Genomic DNA, 17,408 nt, shown 5'->3' with positions numbered 1-17,408 from the left:
TCTCTACACTTCTAGTACTTCTACTTAATGAAAAGCCTTACCAGAAGAGCAGAGGCTGTTACTACAGCAAACGTTGGAAAACTCCCTATGAATATCCCCCTCCCGGATAAGCAGGTGTCCACAAACTTTCAGTTAGACGTGTAGTGTAACGGGGTGGTAATTTGCTATGTTTCCACACGTCTCCACATTTCATGTTTTCTTCATTTGGAGGCCAAGAAGCAAATCTCTTATATTAGCTGCTAGATATTCAGCGCGAGAGCATGGTTTTTATTTGATAGATGAGGCCTGTTAGAATGTGAGGATGAGTTGTAGACAAACAGCTCGCCCATGGGTTTAGATAACAAGGCGCCATGCTAATGACGCTTTCAGTCTGAGTTTATATTCTCTGAAAAGTAGAACTGTAGAACTGAGGAATGTGATGTTGGTGGGGAGGATTGAGATTGGCCAATATGGTTTATTGACCCCCCCCGATCGGAGCAGCAAGTCGTTAAAAAATGAAGAGCACTTTAGAACCAGTATGTTTATTTGATACATGAAAAATTCTAATATTTAGATGCACTATGAATGTGATAAAGGGAAAGCTCCAGGGCCGGCTTCAGGCTCCAACACATCCTGTTCTTCTTTATTAGTGAGTGTACTGTAATGATTTACAGCATCCAAAATTGTGTTGACCTGATTCTATACATTTTTAATACATCAGAAACAAGAGATGGCAAAAAAAAAATGCCTCGGTCACATCCTGTTGTTGTCAAAAATGCCCCAAAGCTGATACGGGATGTCCTGTGGATATTCTTCTGTCCATTATCACTGGATCCTCTGAGTTACGAGGTCATTAAACAGTCGGAATATGAATACTGCTACATGAAATCTAATGCTATTATGCACTGAAATGACGTTATTAGGCCAGCAAGCCTAGTTTTGCCTGACCGCCATTGGCTACATAAAATGACCTCTATTACGCTTCATGTAGCATTTCATGTGACCTTGCCTGACCCATTCCTCTTGTGTTCAACGGTCAAGCAGTGATTCTGAAGGAAAGTTCATGCTGAAATACAGGTTGTTAAGTGCAGACCACTCCTGCTGGCTGAGGCAAGGAGAAGTTCTGGGGGGCTTCGAGCTGATGGGACCCGAAGTCAGTTCCCCTCCTTGTTGGGGAAAGGTTGAGTATAATTGGACCATCGGGAGGAGCAGGGAAGGAGATTCAATACAAAGCTGAAGACTGAAAACTGAAACATAGAAACCCGTCAGAAACCAGATCAGCATCAGAATAAACATGGACCGAACAGTCTGATTATGAGGCCACAATCCAGGCTTTCTTGAAAAACTTCAGCAGCTTTAATGGCCAGTGATGACGGGATTATTACACACGATGGAAAAGTAGGAAAGCTATCACTCTGTGTCTCGCTCTGTGTTTTGGTGCGTAGTGTGAAGAGATAAGTCATAGCTGATGACCTAGCCTGGCCTACAGCTGCAGCTCACCAACAGCGAGACGACTATTTTTACATAAACTCGTGACTTCACCGTTTCAGCAGTTCGAAGGGTGGGTGGGTGAAGGAAAATGATCGTAATCTCTCAAAACACTCATTCATTAATGTGTTTTCAGAGCATTTTCCTCCAGTTTAGTCATTGTTTTTCCCCCCTATCAGACACAGAGGGGGAAAGGCACAGGCAATATATATTTACATTTAAGGCATTTAGCAGACACTCTTCTCCAGAGCGACTTACAAAAGTGCTTTGCTATTTACCCTTACTAAGCACAAGTCAATAAGGTGACCATAGTACTCTGCTATTCGCCCAAGTACTCTCAGAAGAGGTGGGTCTTCAGTCTGCATTTGAAGACAGCGAGCGATTCTGCCATTCGGACACCCAGGGGAAGCTCGTTCCACCACTTCGGTGCAGGACAGAAAAAAAGCCTGGACGCTCGTCTTCCGTGGATTTTGAGGGATGGCGGGTCGAGCCGAGCCGTACTTGAAGCTCGAAGGGCTCTTGGTGCGGATCGGCTTTTGACCATTGCCATCAAGTACGGAGGGCTGGGCAGCAGCTACAGGAAGCCAGTGAAGGGAACGCAGCAGTGGAGAGATATGACTGAAAGAATATATATATTCTAATGCTGTGGTGTCACCAAAACATGAGAGCTAAGATCTGAGGTGCACCGACAGTGCACTGGCTGGCTGTACATGTGTCAAAGGAGGTGTTTGTCAGGATCATTGCATGTGATGTGGGGAGAATATGTATGGGTTGGGTAATTGGAATTCCAAATTGGGCAGAAAAAAAGAAAGCAATAATACTGTCTATAAAATTATTTCTACAAGATCTATAGACCACTGGACCAAAACCCAGGCCTTGCCCTCAGAGCCTTAAGATGTAGACCATATGGACCTCCGCCTCCTCTATAGGCAGTCTGGCAGTTCAATTTGACTTATTTGAGTTTGTTTGTTTACCATACTGGTCCACCAATATAACCAGCTTGACCAAACTAGTCAACCACCCTTGTCAGGCTGATAGGTCAGCTAAACTTAAACATGGTCAGTAGCTAAGCTGCTGCTAAATTGCTCCTTTCATTACCTTTGGAATAAGTTTGGGAAGTTTGGATGAGTTGATCACCCAACATCTTGACCTAACCAATGCTCTTGTCACTGAATGCAATCAAATCCTCACAGCAGTGAGGATCTACAAGCAGAAAATATAGTACACAGCCTTCCCAGGACAGTAGAGACAGTTATTCCAACCAAAGCGGGATAAACTCAGAAACTTGATTTCTGAAGAAACAATGAACATGCAGATGTCCCAATACTTTTGTCATTGTGCTTGGTGGATAGAGATAAGAGTTTTTGGACAAGCACACAGAATGACTGGCTGCATATGTGGCTTAACTAAGTATAGGTATGGATCAGAAAATGAAATACAGTGTGATATTAGCCACAGATGGCACCTGACACAGCAGGGCCTCCGACCTAAACCCTTGAACTGCTGAGAAATGGCTTTTTTTTGGGAAAAAAACAAAAAAACAAACAACAACAACCCAAACAACCTTCATCTCGTAAACGGCAGCCGGAAGACAAAAGGAAATTGCTATTATTTATTAAAAAAATATGTTGAACTGCTTGTGAAACATCTGTTCTGCCTTCATTAGTCAGTACCAGAGCATAAAACGCTAACAGTATGTAATGCATCATCCCTCTCCGGCATGCAGAACACGCTCTCTACCCTGAGTGACTCATTTATTTCAATATAGAATCACAGCGCTGAGGCCTAGGAGGCGTTTTCAGAAGATGCGGCGAAACATACAGAGGAAATGCAATTTCGACTATTTGCAGAGCCATTTAGGAATTGAAGATAAAAGACAAAGCCAGGCACGAGTGAAGGCCAGAACAAGCAAACAAATAGAAGATGAACAGATCGCTTTTACTTCCTGTGAGAAAATGCAGAGATCAAAGGCGCCCCCTGCTCCTTCCTTTCCCCATTAAAACGTGCCCAGATTTTACATGCACTCCAAACGCGGTCACATGCCGTTGTCCTCATGTCCTCCCTGCCTGTTCATGTGTCTGAAAGTGATCGTTCGCCCAAATCTGGAGGCTAAATTGACAGATGTCAACCAATTCCCAGTGAGCAACTACTGTACATTTAGCTTAGAGTAGAGACAGTCATTCCAACCAAAGCAGGATAAACTCAGAAACTTGATTTCTGAAGAAACAATGAACGAGCAGGTGTCCCAATACTTTTGTCCTTGGTGGATAGAGATAAGAGTTTCTGGACAAGCACACAGAATGAATGGCTGCATGTGTGGCTTAACTAGGTTGGGTATGGATCAGAAAATTAAATACAGCATCCTTGTAGCCACAGATGGCACCTGACACACAGCAGGGCCTCCGATCTAAACCCTTAAACTCGCATGCCGCTGTCCCCATGTCCTCCCTACCCGCTTATGTGTCTGGAAGTGATCGTTTGCCCAAATCTGGGCGCTAAATTGACAAATGTCGAGGCTTGAGTTTCTAAATGAGAGTCTGAGCCCAGTCTGGAGTCTCTGGTTGCGAGTCTGAGTGGAGTCTTAAGTTTTTGTGGTACAGGTCTGAGTCAGGTCTAAGTCTTGAGTTTCTGCTTGCAAATAAATGAGTCTTGAGTAAGTGTTTCCGGGACAAAGTCTGGAGTTTCTAAATGAGAGTCTGAGCCCAGTCTTGAGTCTCTGGCTGCGAGTCTGAGTGAAGTATTGAGTGGACATCTGAGCCTAGTCTTGAGTCTGTTGGTGCAAATCTGAGCAGGTCAGAGCTTTCTGAGTGTATCTGAGTGTGAGTCTGAATCAAGTCTCAAGTCTATGATTGTGAGTCTGAGTCTAAGTCTTGAGTTAACTCTCCAGTCTCTGGTTGCCAGTCCAAATCTCGCGTCTTTGAGAGTGAGTCAGAATCCAGTCTCAAGTCTCTGGTTGTGAGGCCAAGTTGAGTCTTTGGTTGCAAGGTCCTAGCCTTGAGCCTCTGGGTGCAGGTCCGAGTTCTTGAGGTCTTGAGTTTCTGGTTGTTAGACTAATTCAAGTCTTAAGTCTCTATTTGCAAGTCTTGAGGTTCTGAGTGAGAGTCTGAGCTGAGCCCTGAGTCTCTGGATGTAAGTAGTCTTAAGCCTCAAGGTGCAAGGCTGAGCCGAGTCTTGAGTCTTTAGCTTTGAGTCCAAATCTTAAGCCTCTCAGTGTGAGTCCAAGTTGAGTCTTGAGTCTCTGGTTACGAGTCCAAGTTGAGTCTCGACTTAGGAATTGACCTAGACTCACACCCAGAGACTCAAGTCCCTTTACCATTGGTCATTTATTTATTATTATTTATTTTATTTTTGTCATTTTTTAATGCTGTATTGTACCAAAGAGTACTTATTTTAGTGTGCCAAACACAACCTGAGCATTGGTCATTGGTCATTAACATGCATGAGCTTAGTATTTCCATTTTGATTGGCTGGGAAAGAGGTCACATGTAAAAAGAACCACAGTCTTCAAGAGACCACCATACCTTTATAAAAAAGGCTTAAATACTGCACATTTTGCTGAGAAACTGTGGAGCCCACTAGACGAGGATGAGCTTAAGATTGGACCCGCTGTAAAAATGATTGTGCAGAACCACTCTATTAGGACAGTCAAAACTTGTGACAGCTGTATCTCTTCCACTTCACTGCCACGTGCTCTGGACAGCCAAAAGAAAAGGTCCTTGAGTCTGAAATGACTGTTTGCCCTTCTGGCTGTTTGACGGAAATTAGCTGTTGAGAAAGCGATAACTGTGATGATCCGCATCTGCGGGGCGAAAAAAACATGAAGAATGTAGTTTAATTATAGAGTGTCGGAGGAAAGGAAAGGAGTGGAAAAATAGAGTGAAGTAGAAGAAAAAAGGAGGACAAGTAGTACAGAAAGAAGATGGAATGATGACAAGGAACGTTCGAAGCAACAGGAAAAAATAAGGCCGTGGAAGAAGATAAGGAATTGGAGTCGGAATAAACAAAGTGGAAAAACAGGGTCGATGATCAAGTGCGGAAAGTTGATGGGAAAGGAGGCGAAGTCCTGGGTTCAACCTTGACCTCAGTCTCAACGTTCTCTTGGAAGGCAAGAAAAACAAATGGAACGTGGGCCTGGACCTGACCTCACTTTTTGCTGTTCTTCTGGCCAAAGAACTTTCACATCTGTAGTGATCGGATTATGTAAAATGCACAGCTATCCAGCACATAGAGTCCGATGGGAACAGTCTGGGCCTTCCAGACCTTCAGAGAAAGCCTAATGATGTTTGGGAACTGTGTTTCATTTGTTTAGTAAAGTCCTAAAACAGCAAAAGGAAAATTTGCAGTAGGTGTAAATGGAAACTGACCAATCAGGATTTTATCCTGTAGCATCTTGGGGGGAGATACAGTCAAGCAAACTCTCCCATTGGGTAGACAGGAGATGCCAAACTCTGTTTAGGTAGCAGGTCACATTTTGACCATCCAACGTCAAGAAGGCTAGACTGGCTTTTCTTGTACATCCTAATATTCATTCATTCATCTTCCAATCCTCTTCTTCCTGGTCAGGGTCGCAGTTACTTTGGAACCTACCTGGAATTATTGGGTGCAAGGCAGGAATAACCCCTGGACAGGACGCCAGTCCATCCCAAGTTTTTCTAATGTTCTTAATGGACTTTACGCTTATCATGCTGGTCCAACAGATGCCTAACTTGGTCATGCTGGCTGACCTGCTTAGTGATGCAGGTTAGGCTTGGGTTCCTTATGTTGGTCAAGAGCTAAGCTGGTCAACCAGTTTAACTTGACGGACCAACCTGAACTGACCAGGCTGTGGGTACGCTTTCTCCAATTTCCATTTTTTTACCTCTTGGAACAAAATCCTTGTCCTCCTCTTCTTCCTTCTCCTGAGCATCCTCCTGTGCTGATGTGGTGTTGCAGGAGGTGAGTAGTCTTCCGTGGTTTTCCCTTGGTCACCCAGAAGACCAACTTGGGAGACCACAGAAGACAATCTCAGAACGCTTTCCTTGGTGATGAAGGAACGCTCTTGAACTGATGAGTCTTTGAACTCTTTGAACTGTCAAAGTCCTTAATCAAGTAGATCTCTGATGAGTGTCAGAATACAGAAGGATCACTTCCAGATGCAAACCCCTGGGAACACCCAAGAAACGATAGGCCGGTAGAAACTTTACTAGTGTAAGAGAATGAAAAAAATGGAAGAATGTTTGTTGTGGTGTGGAAACAATCCAGGCTGAGTCCCAAGATAGTCCCAGTTTATTGGATAAAACCGCTGGACAAAACCTTATTTCATCATTATCATAAAATAATCAACCAGAAATCAAGCTAATATAAGAAAGTTTAAACAAGGTACAAGAAAATAAAGGAAATTAAAGATGAATTAAAACCTCAGAGCCTTTCACCCCAGTAAAAACAAAAAAGGGGGTCTTCCCAGCTTCGCTCTTACTCCCAACTTCGCCGACTTTCAAAGTAAGCTTATCTAAGTCTACACATCGCGACCTTCCTCCAGCTTGGAGCCTAACTGTTATTATTCTAGCAAAAGACACTAGAAAGATAATCCGATAATTCCAAGGCAAATTAAACATCTAATCCCTGATATATATATATATATAAACTTTAATAACATTCTTCTTAATAATTATATTTCTGATTCTGTAATGCCATTGAATAACATAAAGTTGGATGGGCAAGAGCCCCAGATCTCTTACACTACAAAAAGCCTTCTCTGTGGTGCTGCAGGAGGTGAGTAGACTTCCATGGTTTACCACAGACTGACATCCGGTATGGTGACCACCAGCTTAGACTCCTCATGTTGGTTTGAAACCATCTGCTTTTCACCATCCAATAAAATCCTTAAAATCATCTCCCGACAACAAATTCCCACCCATTCCCACTCCTTTCCTCGGAAATGCTGTCGTCATTTCCTTGACATTCGAGTCGTTGAACTTTCCGACTGGCGGGGGGCCACTGACGCCTGACTTGACCGATTATAAAAGACGTCCTGGGGTTGATGCACTTATGGACACATTCAGAGCTAAGACCTCACTATAACTGCCAGCTTAGGACTTCTCATTCCCGCTCGTTCTCTCCCTTGCTTTGCACTGGCCTCCATTAGATCCTATTTACACTACCGTTTCTGGAAAGAGTGAGGCCGAGCAAGCAGATGTCTTCATGAGAAGGGGGAAAGCCAATATTATTCACAGAACTGCTGGATTGCCCATTGATTGTAATACACACACGGGCACACACACTCACACACACATTCAAACACAGTCCCCCCCCCCAGCTGGCTTGAAAGACCCTGGTTTTCAGAGGCTTCATTCAGCGCTCCCTGAAGATACCGCCACAGCTGCGATTTATGGCTAGACATGTTTACCAGGAAGGAAGCTGGAGATTTTCTGTATCCATAATGAATCCTTTTCTGTTTGAATAGCTAGATTTTCCTGTACTCTGGGATTACACCATTTCTGCTCTTTGGCACACATCAAAAGTTTGGGTAGTGCAGTCTGGACTGGTAGTGTTACGGTTGGACATTGTCAAGCAGCCATGGTGGTGATAATTAAAGCAAACATCGCTGTGGAGAAATTTGACCCCACTTATCTTTGCAGGATTTCTTCAATTCAGCCACATTGAAGGGCCTTGGACACGTTGGAACATGATCTGCTAACATCATCTTCTACAGGATTTGCTGGTAGAGAGCAGCATTCATGGGATCCGTCAGTTATAGCAAGTCACAAAGGACCTGAACCAGCAAAGCAACCCCACCCAGTCACACTACACCATGTTTGACAGCTGGTATGACGTTTGTATTGTGGAGTGCTGTGTTAGCTTTGAGCCAGATGTAACAAGATTCCAGACTGACACATTTCAAGGCAGCATATTGTGCCGATGGTTGAGCTAACACTGAGAGTGTGTTCGAGCTCGCTGTAAAAAAAAGTTTCTTTGTATTGTTTCTATTAACTTTACCTGTAAGCTTTTAATTTTCTTTTGACGCTCCAGCAGCACCCTCCTGTGACCACGTTTGACTGTTTCTCTAGGAATTTCTTCAAACACAGAGCGGTTGTTGCAATATGGGCCTTCTAACTAAGTTCAAACAGAGATATCGCTCCAAATATTATATATTAATAAATATATGGCTGTTCCACCACAAAACCTCCCTCACTGCTGCCTGTTGTCCATTTTCGGACCCGTTCAGACTGAGTCGCAGTGCCATGTATCGGATATGTACCACATATGAAAGTGGCCCAAATCAGACAGACATTCTCAGTTCCACAAACGGCTCAGTGAATGTAGCCTAAGGGCCAATTGGTGTTAGAGGTAACTTTTTTCTACTTCATTGAAAAATGATAATTTAATTCTTATAAAAATCATAATGTAATTTAATCAGGTATTTTGTTTACCCTGAGTGTCTTTGTGTCTTTTTGTAGGATCTGAAACATTATTAACAATAAGAGGGGCACCACATGTACTTATATAATTTAGCATACAGTCAGGTTCATAAGTATTTGGACAGTGACTTCTTTTTTTGTCTATGTGCACCACCTCAGTGGAGTTTAAATGAAGCAATCAAGTTGTAATTAAAGCGTTGACTTTACATAGTCCCTTAGGTACCTGGTTCAAAAGTAATTGGACAAATTGTCTGATTAGGAGATTCATGGCCAGGGCTGGCTTGTTTCTTCATGTTCATGACAGTCCATTACTAGTGCTGAATTTGCAGTTGGTAGTCGTTCATGAAAACTATAATGGATTGTTCATAGCAAGAGAAAGAGAGAGAGAGAGAGAGAGAGAGAGAGAGAGAGAGAGAGATGGATGGGATGAATATTATTGTGGTCTTGACATCAGTTATTACAATGATGTGACTATAAAAGTACTCTCTTTCACACACACACACATGTACCCACGTACACATCGGTACAGCTCAGTATTCCATGAAGTCTTCTCTCTATATTCTGGCACTGATAATGGAGATAAGTCTGATGGTCTGATGCAAAGGGCTTCACTGCCTGAGTGGAAGGCCTCTTGATGCTCAGTTTGCATACAAATAGGGTGTATATATATATATGTATGTATGTATACAATTAGACGTCAAAGTGAGGTGCTGGAGCCACTCATGTCATACATCTATTCACAGCGTGACGCTGAGGTTCTAAAAATAGTGCCCAGCTGGCCTCATGTTTCTGAAGTGTGAAGGAAATGCATATACCAACAAGGACAAATCATTGACTATAAACAACTGTGCCCTTTGTGTGTGTATGTCAGTGTGTGTGTGTGTGTGTGTGTGTGTGTGCTTAGTATTTTCCCCTAAACAATCTTGACCCGATGTTCTGAGTCTGGCACAGCGAGAGGGAATGATATACCCAGAATACCAACAAGAAATATCTCCTACAGCTTCCAGTAGTTTTGGAACCTCTGGAATTCCAGTCCTGCTTAAGAAACTGAATGAATGCAGAACAGCAGTAAATGATTCACCACTGTCCAGACAACTGTTTTTGCTGGACATTGTCCTCTGGATCTTGACCTTAAAGTAAATGAGTCTAATCCAGGGTGTTTTCACAATTTATTTATGTCCGGCTACATCAGGTTGGTTTTCATCCTTGGTGTGATTAGTTTGGGCAGGTGTGAATACAGTGAACACTGGGATGTGGGCCAAAACAACCTCACAGAGACCGAGACCAATCAAACTGGTTCATCTGTGATCTGACCTCAATCCGACCCAACAGTCAGGTCCCACAACAGCTCCCACAGCCAGGCGTTAACCTGGAATAGTGCCCAGATAATCAGGCTACTACAGCTATGAACTAATGCCATCCATGTTACAGTTTTTTCTCCATTGTTTAAAAACACATCATGACCGGTTGATATTCCAACCAGTGATCTTCTGGACACAGTGACAGCGCTGTATTCCGCTGGACCAGTCGGGGTCCCACAGCACAGTTGTTTATTTATTTATTTATTTATTTTATTGTGGATCATGCAGGACCTCTGGACACACCTGTCTAATGCAGACCTCTACCTCTACAAGGCAAACCAGGACTGAAATCTAACAATGCATCATTTTCCCGACCAAGGGAATCAAGGGAAATATAAACACACCCTTCATTCTCATACGTAAATAGAAAAATAAATGAGCCTTTAGTCCCAATTTACCCATCAAACAGCCTGGGGCCCGCCGGTGGGACGAAAGTGTTATGACAAACTTCTATTACCAAAGAATAACCCCACCGGTTTGTACCGAAGTCCCCGTAGTTACTGAGTAGTACGCCTTAGTGTAATAAGCCCTGCTGTGTTAAAGGGGTTAAGGGGCAGGGTGGTCCCAAATGGCTCAATGTCACACAAGAATGTAAAAGGCTGATATGAAATTACAGGAAATGTTGGCTGCAGTCATTGCTGCTAAAGGTCATACAACAAGTTATTCATTTTAGGGGCAAGTAATTACTTTTTCACATGGATAAATAAATAAATAAAATGATGCTTTAATGCAGTTTTGTGTTTTAAGGCTGATTTTGTCTGATTTCCATTTTGTGTAAAGATCTAAATGCATTTACTGTAATCAGCAAGGGGGCAAATCCTTTTCCACGGCCCTGTATGGCTGATATGCATCTTGGTAAGACGCTAACAGGGCCCTACCAGGAATCACATCCTAATTCTACTGTTATGAACAGGCACCTGATGCTAAAAGCTTCATTAACCTGATTAATGATGTACTGCATTTGATTAAAACGTCATCAGGGCTTTCGAAGCAGAGAGGCGCTCGCTAGCGGTTGCAGAGATTTGGTTCAGTATTCTGATGAGGTGCTTGTCAGCGGAAACCCAGCCGTCCAAGTAATGATCTGTCGTTAGACACATCTTGGCTATGAATATGTATGAGGATGATATGTGCTTTATATAAATGAGGCTCTTTTTTCTGAGGGCACTGGCTCCTTCTGTTTCTAGTCGAATCGGTTCTGAAGTAGGCCTTTGGTCTTAGGCTGTGGACGCTGGTCATGAAGGACCCTAAAGCGGCTAGCTTTGCTATTTAGCTGTCCTGGGTTTTAATGGAGTGCTTTAACACACCCCTGTAGTTGGATCAGGTGTTGGATTAGGAGCAGGGAAAGCACTACAACGTCCAGGGTAAGGTGCCTCCAGGACCAGGGTTGAGAAACACTGCTTTATAGCATAGCTAACTAGCGCTGAGTGTTGTGGTGTACCGCATCCAAAAAAGGGGAGGATTATGGGCTCTGAATGTTAGACATCCACTCAAACGGTCACACGTCTGCTTTTACCATTTTGTGGAGGAGAAGCTTGGTTATGGGCTCCAGTAGACAAGCAGACACATTGAGTGTTTGTGAGACTAGCAGCAAATTCAGCCTAGAGCCTGACTATAACCCAGCGATTCTGCGAAGCTGCATAGCTGAGGCATTTCTCTGGGTAAGGATGCTCTGGCATTGATTTCTTCTCCACAAAACGGTACGAGAAGATGTACGGACCTTTGGGTGGAGATTTCAGATTCAGCGCCTTCAACCACAGACGCAGATCCTCTTCTTTAAAAGGCGTCAGAATAGTTATATGGCATCCCACAGCACACTAACGGTGCATGTTATACTACTGACTGTATACTAATTATCACTGTGGTGAGCATCCTCACGGCCTGCAACACTGTCTGGTACGGCAGCTGTACTGCCTACGACCGCAAGGCCCTGAAGAGAGTGGTGAGGACAGCAGAGTCCATCATAGGCAGCAAACTTCCAGACCTGCAGGACATCTACCGGTCCCACTGCCTGAGAAAAATCCAGAAGATCCGGTTGCACTGTAGCCACCCAGCACACGGCCTGTTCACCTTACTGCCATCAGGCAGGAGGTACCGCAGCATCCGGGCCAGAACAAACCGGCTAATGAACAGTTTCTACCCAAAAGCCATCAGGTTCCTGAACAAACTGTGAACCTTTCACCAACACCACTGCACTCGGACACTTTATTATTAATACTCTAATATTTATATTTAGCTCCACTCTCTCTCAGACTATATCTGTCTCATAAATGTACATATCATGTACATATTTTGTGTGTATTTTGTATTTATTTAATATAATATTTATATAACTTTATTTTAATATGTTTAGTATGCATATAGTTTTGTCCTCCTGTAGAGTATCAACCCGAGCCTCACCACAAGCATTTCAATGCATAAATGTCCTGACATGTTGTACAGATGACAAATAAAATGAAAGTTCTAACACAAAGTAAACAAAGATGGCCACCCCAATTGTTTCTGTTTCATGTGGGAAGCCGTCATTAGAAGCTTATGTAGGTGTTATGTAGCCTAATAAAAACCACCCAATTCAAGGTTTCAAGGATGGAATGCTGCAATCTTGCTTGGCAGACCCACTCCACTGTTACCCCCATCCAATACACAGTGCAGATATGGGGCCGACAGCAACATCAACATCAACGTAAGGCTACATTTGAATGTAATCCTTTTCAGTCACGTTGATTGATATTGATTGAGACGTTATGACCACCCCTGGTTTGGAATGAACTCGGCCCACTATATCAGCTCCACTTTCCATTTAGGATCACTTTGTAGTTCATCTGTTCATCTGCATACTTAGTTAGCCTCCTTTCACCCTGTTCTTCAATGGTCAGGACCCCACAGGACCACCACAGAGCAGGTATTATATGGGTGGTGAGCACTGGTAGCACTGGAAGCACTGTTAGCAATGTGTAATGGGGAGGCCTAGCTAGCTAACTTGACTTGTTAGTGTGATTCACTTCTCTTTTTGTGTCTGTGTCTTAGAGCAAGGGTTGAGTTTCACAGCCTTTCCCAGCTCTTTAGATATTTCCAGTATTCAAGTGATCATTTCCCTACCACAAATCTACAGCATTGGGTAAAATGTTGAGTTTTCCCAGCTTGTACCAGGCTGCTGAGCTGTATCTGCTTAAGAAAGGTTTGGGTGGTCTTTAGAAAAGGGACTTTCCTAATTCCTTATATCAAGTTCCTCATATGCGAGAGAATAATTTGGTACGTCTTGCCGCCCTTGCTCCAGGGCCTTTCTGGGTGTTGAGTCTTGTTTACCTTGGGTTTAGGTTAACTGTGTGTTAAGGAGAATCTAAATATGACAGGATGGTGGATCTTCAGGAGCAGGATTGGGCTACAGATGATAGATCATTGAGCTTAGGCCTGAAAAAAAAGCTGAGCTCGAACGCCTCATTACACCCTTCATTAAAGTAATAAAAGCACACTCTGAGCTGTACCCACAGAAAGGAAAATCCATGGCACTTGTAAAAAAATAAATAAAAAAAATAAAAAATGAGGCATGAGATACAAAACCTTCGCTTTCATGGCTGGTTCATGCGGACACTTATCAAAACATTCAGGAGAATGAGGGCCACGTTCTGCGGTTCATATGAGCAGCCTTCTTCAGAGCCTCCATAGTAACCACCATAACAAAACGAACCGCAGGCCCAAACTGCCCTGTTCTTGTTGAAGAGGCCAAGATGATCTAGAAGGAGATCCACCACTGAAGCTTAATGAATCTGCAACCAAAGGAATTCAAAATTCGCCTCCGGTCCAATTAAATTTCCTGTGATTCCTCCCGAAAAACTCACACGCTGAGCTTTTAGGCTGAGCGGAAGAGTGTGTTTTGATTCGGCAGAACAGGGAAGAGCCAAACCGCATGCGACCGGCGTGCTGTGCATAGAGATTTAGGCGCATTAGTGGCGGTTTGTGGGGATCTGAATCTGTCCTTTTGTTCTCCAAGGCAACCCCAGTTTATTTCAATCTGTCTTCATGCTGAAGGACGTTTCACTCAGACTCTTGCTCACATGGGAGAGAGAGATTTAGTCAAAGAAAGAGACAGAACAGAGAGAGAGAGAGGGAGAGAGAGGGAGAAGCCAAAAGAAACATTTCCCTAGCTTCCCTTAACAAATACCCATTGTGTAAAGAGAAGATCCCACATCACGAGAAAGATCTCAACTATGTGTGTGTGTGTGGGGGGGGGGGGGCTCTTTTCAGTTAGAGCCTGCTCTATTTTCTGCTTTGTATGGCCTATTTTAATTAAATATTGATGAAAGTCACCGATCCACCGCGTAAGACTGTTCTACTGCTTAGATGTGCAACATACTCATAATATAATAGTCATAATAATCATAATATAGTACAACTTAATATAATCATAGTAGTGATGGTAGGAGTAATGAGAGTAACGATGGTTAATGGTGGTAATAATAACAGAGGCCGATTCTCGAACATAGTCATTAGGCAGGTAGCAGTGGCAGGGAGGTGGGCAGCTTGTCTGATGCAGGTAGAGGGGACCCCAGCGGCCTTCTAACAGGTTGGGCCGGATGAATGGATGGAAGGTAAAGAGATAGATTTATGGAGACAATGATATATTACTTTACTCTACACCACTGGAAGATCCACTTCTGCTTCCTTTTTTATTATTTTGTCAAAGGAAACCCCGTCACATTGCACCAACTTAACTTTTGTCACAGCTAAACGTTTTCAAGAAATGCAACCAAAGAACCCAGCAAACCCCCCAGACTTGGCTGAAGTTTTCTTTTTAAGCAGCATCATAAATCGTGGTCACGTCTGACCCATGACCTTAAATCTTTCCCAACGCAGATTGCTAAATACTGTGCTGAAGAACAGCCCGATTTTTTTGGAAAGGCAGTGTAAGCAGTCAAAATCACCAGTTCTGCTGCAGGGGGTGTGAGTGGTGCACCACTATTAACCATGTGCATTCATTTGCGAAGGCCTATGTGAGGTTAGAAGTGTGTGGTATGGGACAGTTCTCAGAGTTGCGTGGAGTGTTCTTTTGTCCTCGTGGTGAATTTGTAGCCGGGAATCCTGATTACCCAGCGGCTGGACTTTCCAGACAGGTGTTTTTATACAAGAATATCACTCGAGACACTCGATTCACTGCACTCAGAATTGCAACTCTACTAGCACCAACTCCATGGACCTCTGTTGAATTAAGTCAAGTCACTTTAAAGGGGGGTGAATCTTGATAATTCACTTATCTTACATGATATATTTTTAATGAATTGACTGTACTGAATCTGTTTTTTAATTATATTGACCACAATTCCATTCATAAAATCAATGCCGGGGGAAAACATCCAAGGGGATGGATACTTTTTATAGTATCCATCCCCTGACCCACCATGACCCTGACTCTGACGTTTGCCTGCTTTGTCCCAATGGTCGCCAAGTAGACTCTCAACCCACCCTGATGTTTTCCTGCCTTGTCCCCAGTGTTTTCAGATAGGCTCCTGACCCGCTGTGACGTTTTCCGGCCTTGTCCCCAGTGTTTCCAGGTAGGCTCTCAACCCACAGTGACCCTGACTCTGACGTTTGCCTGCTTTGTCCCAATGGTTGCCAGGTAGACTCTCAACCCACCCTGACTCTGACGTTTTCCTGCTTTGTCCCCAGTGTTTCCAGGTAGGCTTCCGACCCACTGTGACCGCGACCGTGACATTTCCAGCCTTTTCCCCAGTATTTCCAGGTAGGCTCCTGACCCACCGGGGTCCTGACTCTGGCGTTTTCCTGCCTTGTCCCCAGTGTTTCCAGGTAGGCTCTCAACCCACTGTGACCTGGATAAAAAACATCCAAGGGGATGGATACTTTTTATAGGCGCTGTAAGAACTCTATATTTAAGGCTCGAAGGCTTGAAGAAGCCTTTTTTTAAGGAGAAGCCAGCATATAGATTTATAAAGGTTTGGACTTTCATGCTGCACACCGCACCCCAAATGCTAAATGAGGCTTCAAGTTCAGCATCAAATTGAACTGAAACAACAGAGCCGGTCTGCTCTGGAAAGGAAAACAAAATTCATTTCAATAACCATATCTGTCAAAGCCCAGGCAATCATACTGAACTGTCAGGCGCGAGAGGCCTGCAAAGCAAAAAAACACTCTTATGTTATTTATAAAGCAAATTCTTATCAGTCTCGCTGCTTTCACTTGGTTCAGCATCCATCAGAGCTAATCAACGTCTGGTCCAAGAGCATCACTCGGTAATGGCCTCTGACAGCCCGGATGCTCTCAGACAGAAAGCAGTCTGCCCTGTTTTCACTTCTTCTTACACCCCCCCTCTCTCTTCCCCCACTTATCCATTTAACTAACTCTCCCAAGGACAAACATTCACTGCTTTTCACTGAAATACTCCTACGTACATATTTTATACTAAATTGTTCTTGTATTTTGTCAGGGACTATTCGCTATTCAACCAAGGACTAGAGCCTCCACTGAGGCTATTATGCAACAGCTTTTCCTGACTCAATAATGGTGTAGCACAGTTGGGTCAGTATCGGTTAGTACTGACTCTGACGTTTGCCTGCTTTATCCCAATGGTTGCCAGGTAGACGCTCAACCCACCCTGACTCTGACGTTTTTCTGCTTCATCCCCAGTGTTTTCAGGTAGGCTCTCGACCCACCGTGACCGTGACCATGACTCTGACGTTTGCCTGCTTTGTCCCAATGGTTGCCAGGTAGACTCTCAACCCACCCTGACTCTGACGTTTGCCTGCTTTGTCCCAGTGGTTTCCAGGTAGACTGACTCTGACGTAGGCTCTGAGGTAGGCTCTCGACCCACCGTGACCATGACTCTGACGTCTTTCTGCCTTGTCCCCAGTGTTTTCAGGTAGGCTCACGACCCACCGGGGTCCTAACCCTGGCCCTGGCGTTTTTTAACCTTTCCCCCAGTGTTTCCAGGTAAGCTCTCAACCCACCGTGACCCTGATCCTGACCCTGACATTTCCTGCCTTTCCTGACCAGTGTTTTCGTGACTTTGGCCAGGATAAACGCATAAGGAGAGGATATGAACTAAACCATAAGACTAACAAAACTCTTAGACTACATGCCTAGAATAGATGTGATACTGCTAAATACTGCTTATTTCCATCCAAAGATGCTAACAGTGCTGGTAATAAATTAGAGACTAGGCTATTTAGCATTA

This window comes from Salminus brasiliensis, chromosome 10 (assembly GCF_030463535.1).
Source record: "Salminus brasiliensis chromosome 10, fSalBra1.hap2, whole genome shotgun sequence".
Lineage (NCBI taxonomy): Eukaryota > Metazoa > Chordata > Actinopteri > Characiformes > Bryconidae > Salminus > Salminus brasiliensis.
This window is presented reverse-complemented; position numbering follows the sequence as displayed.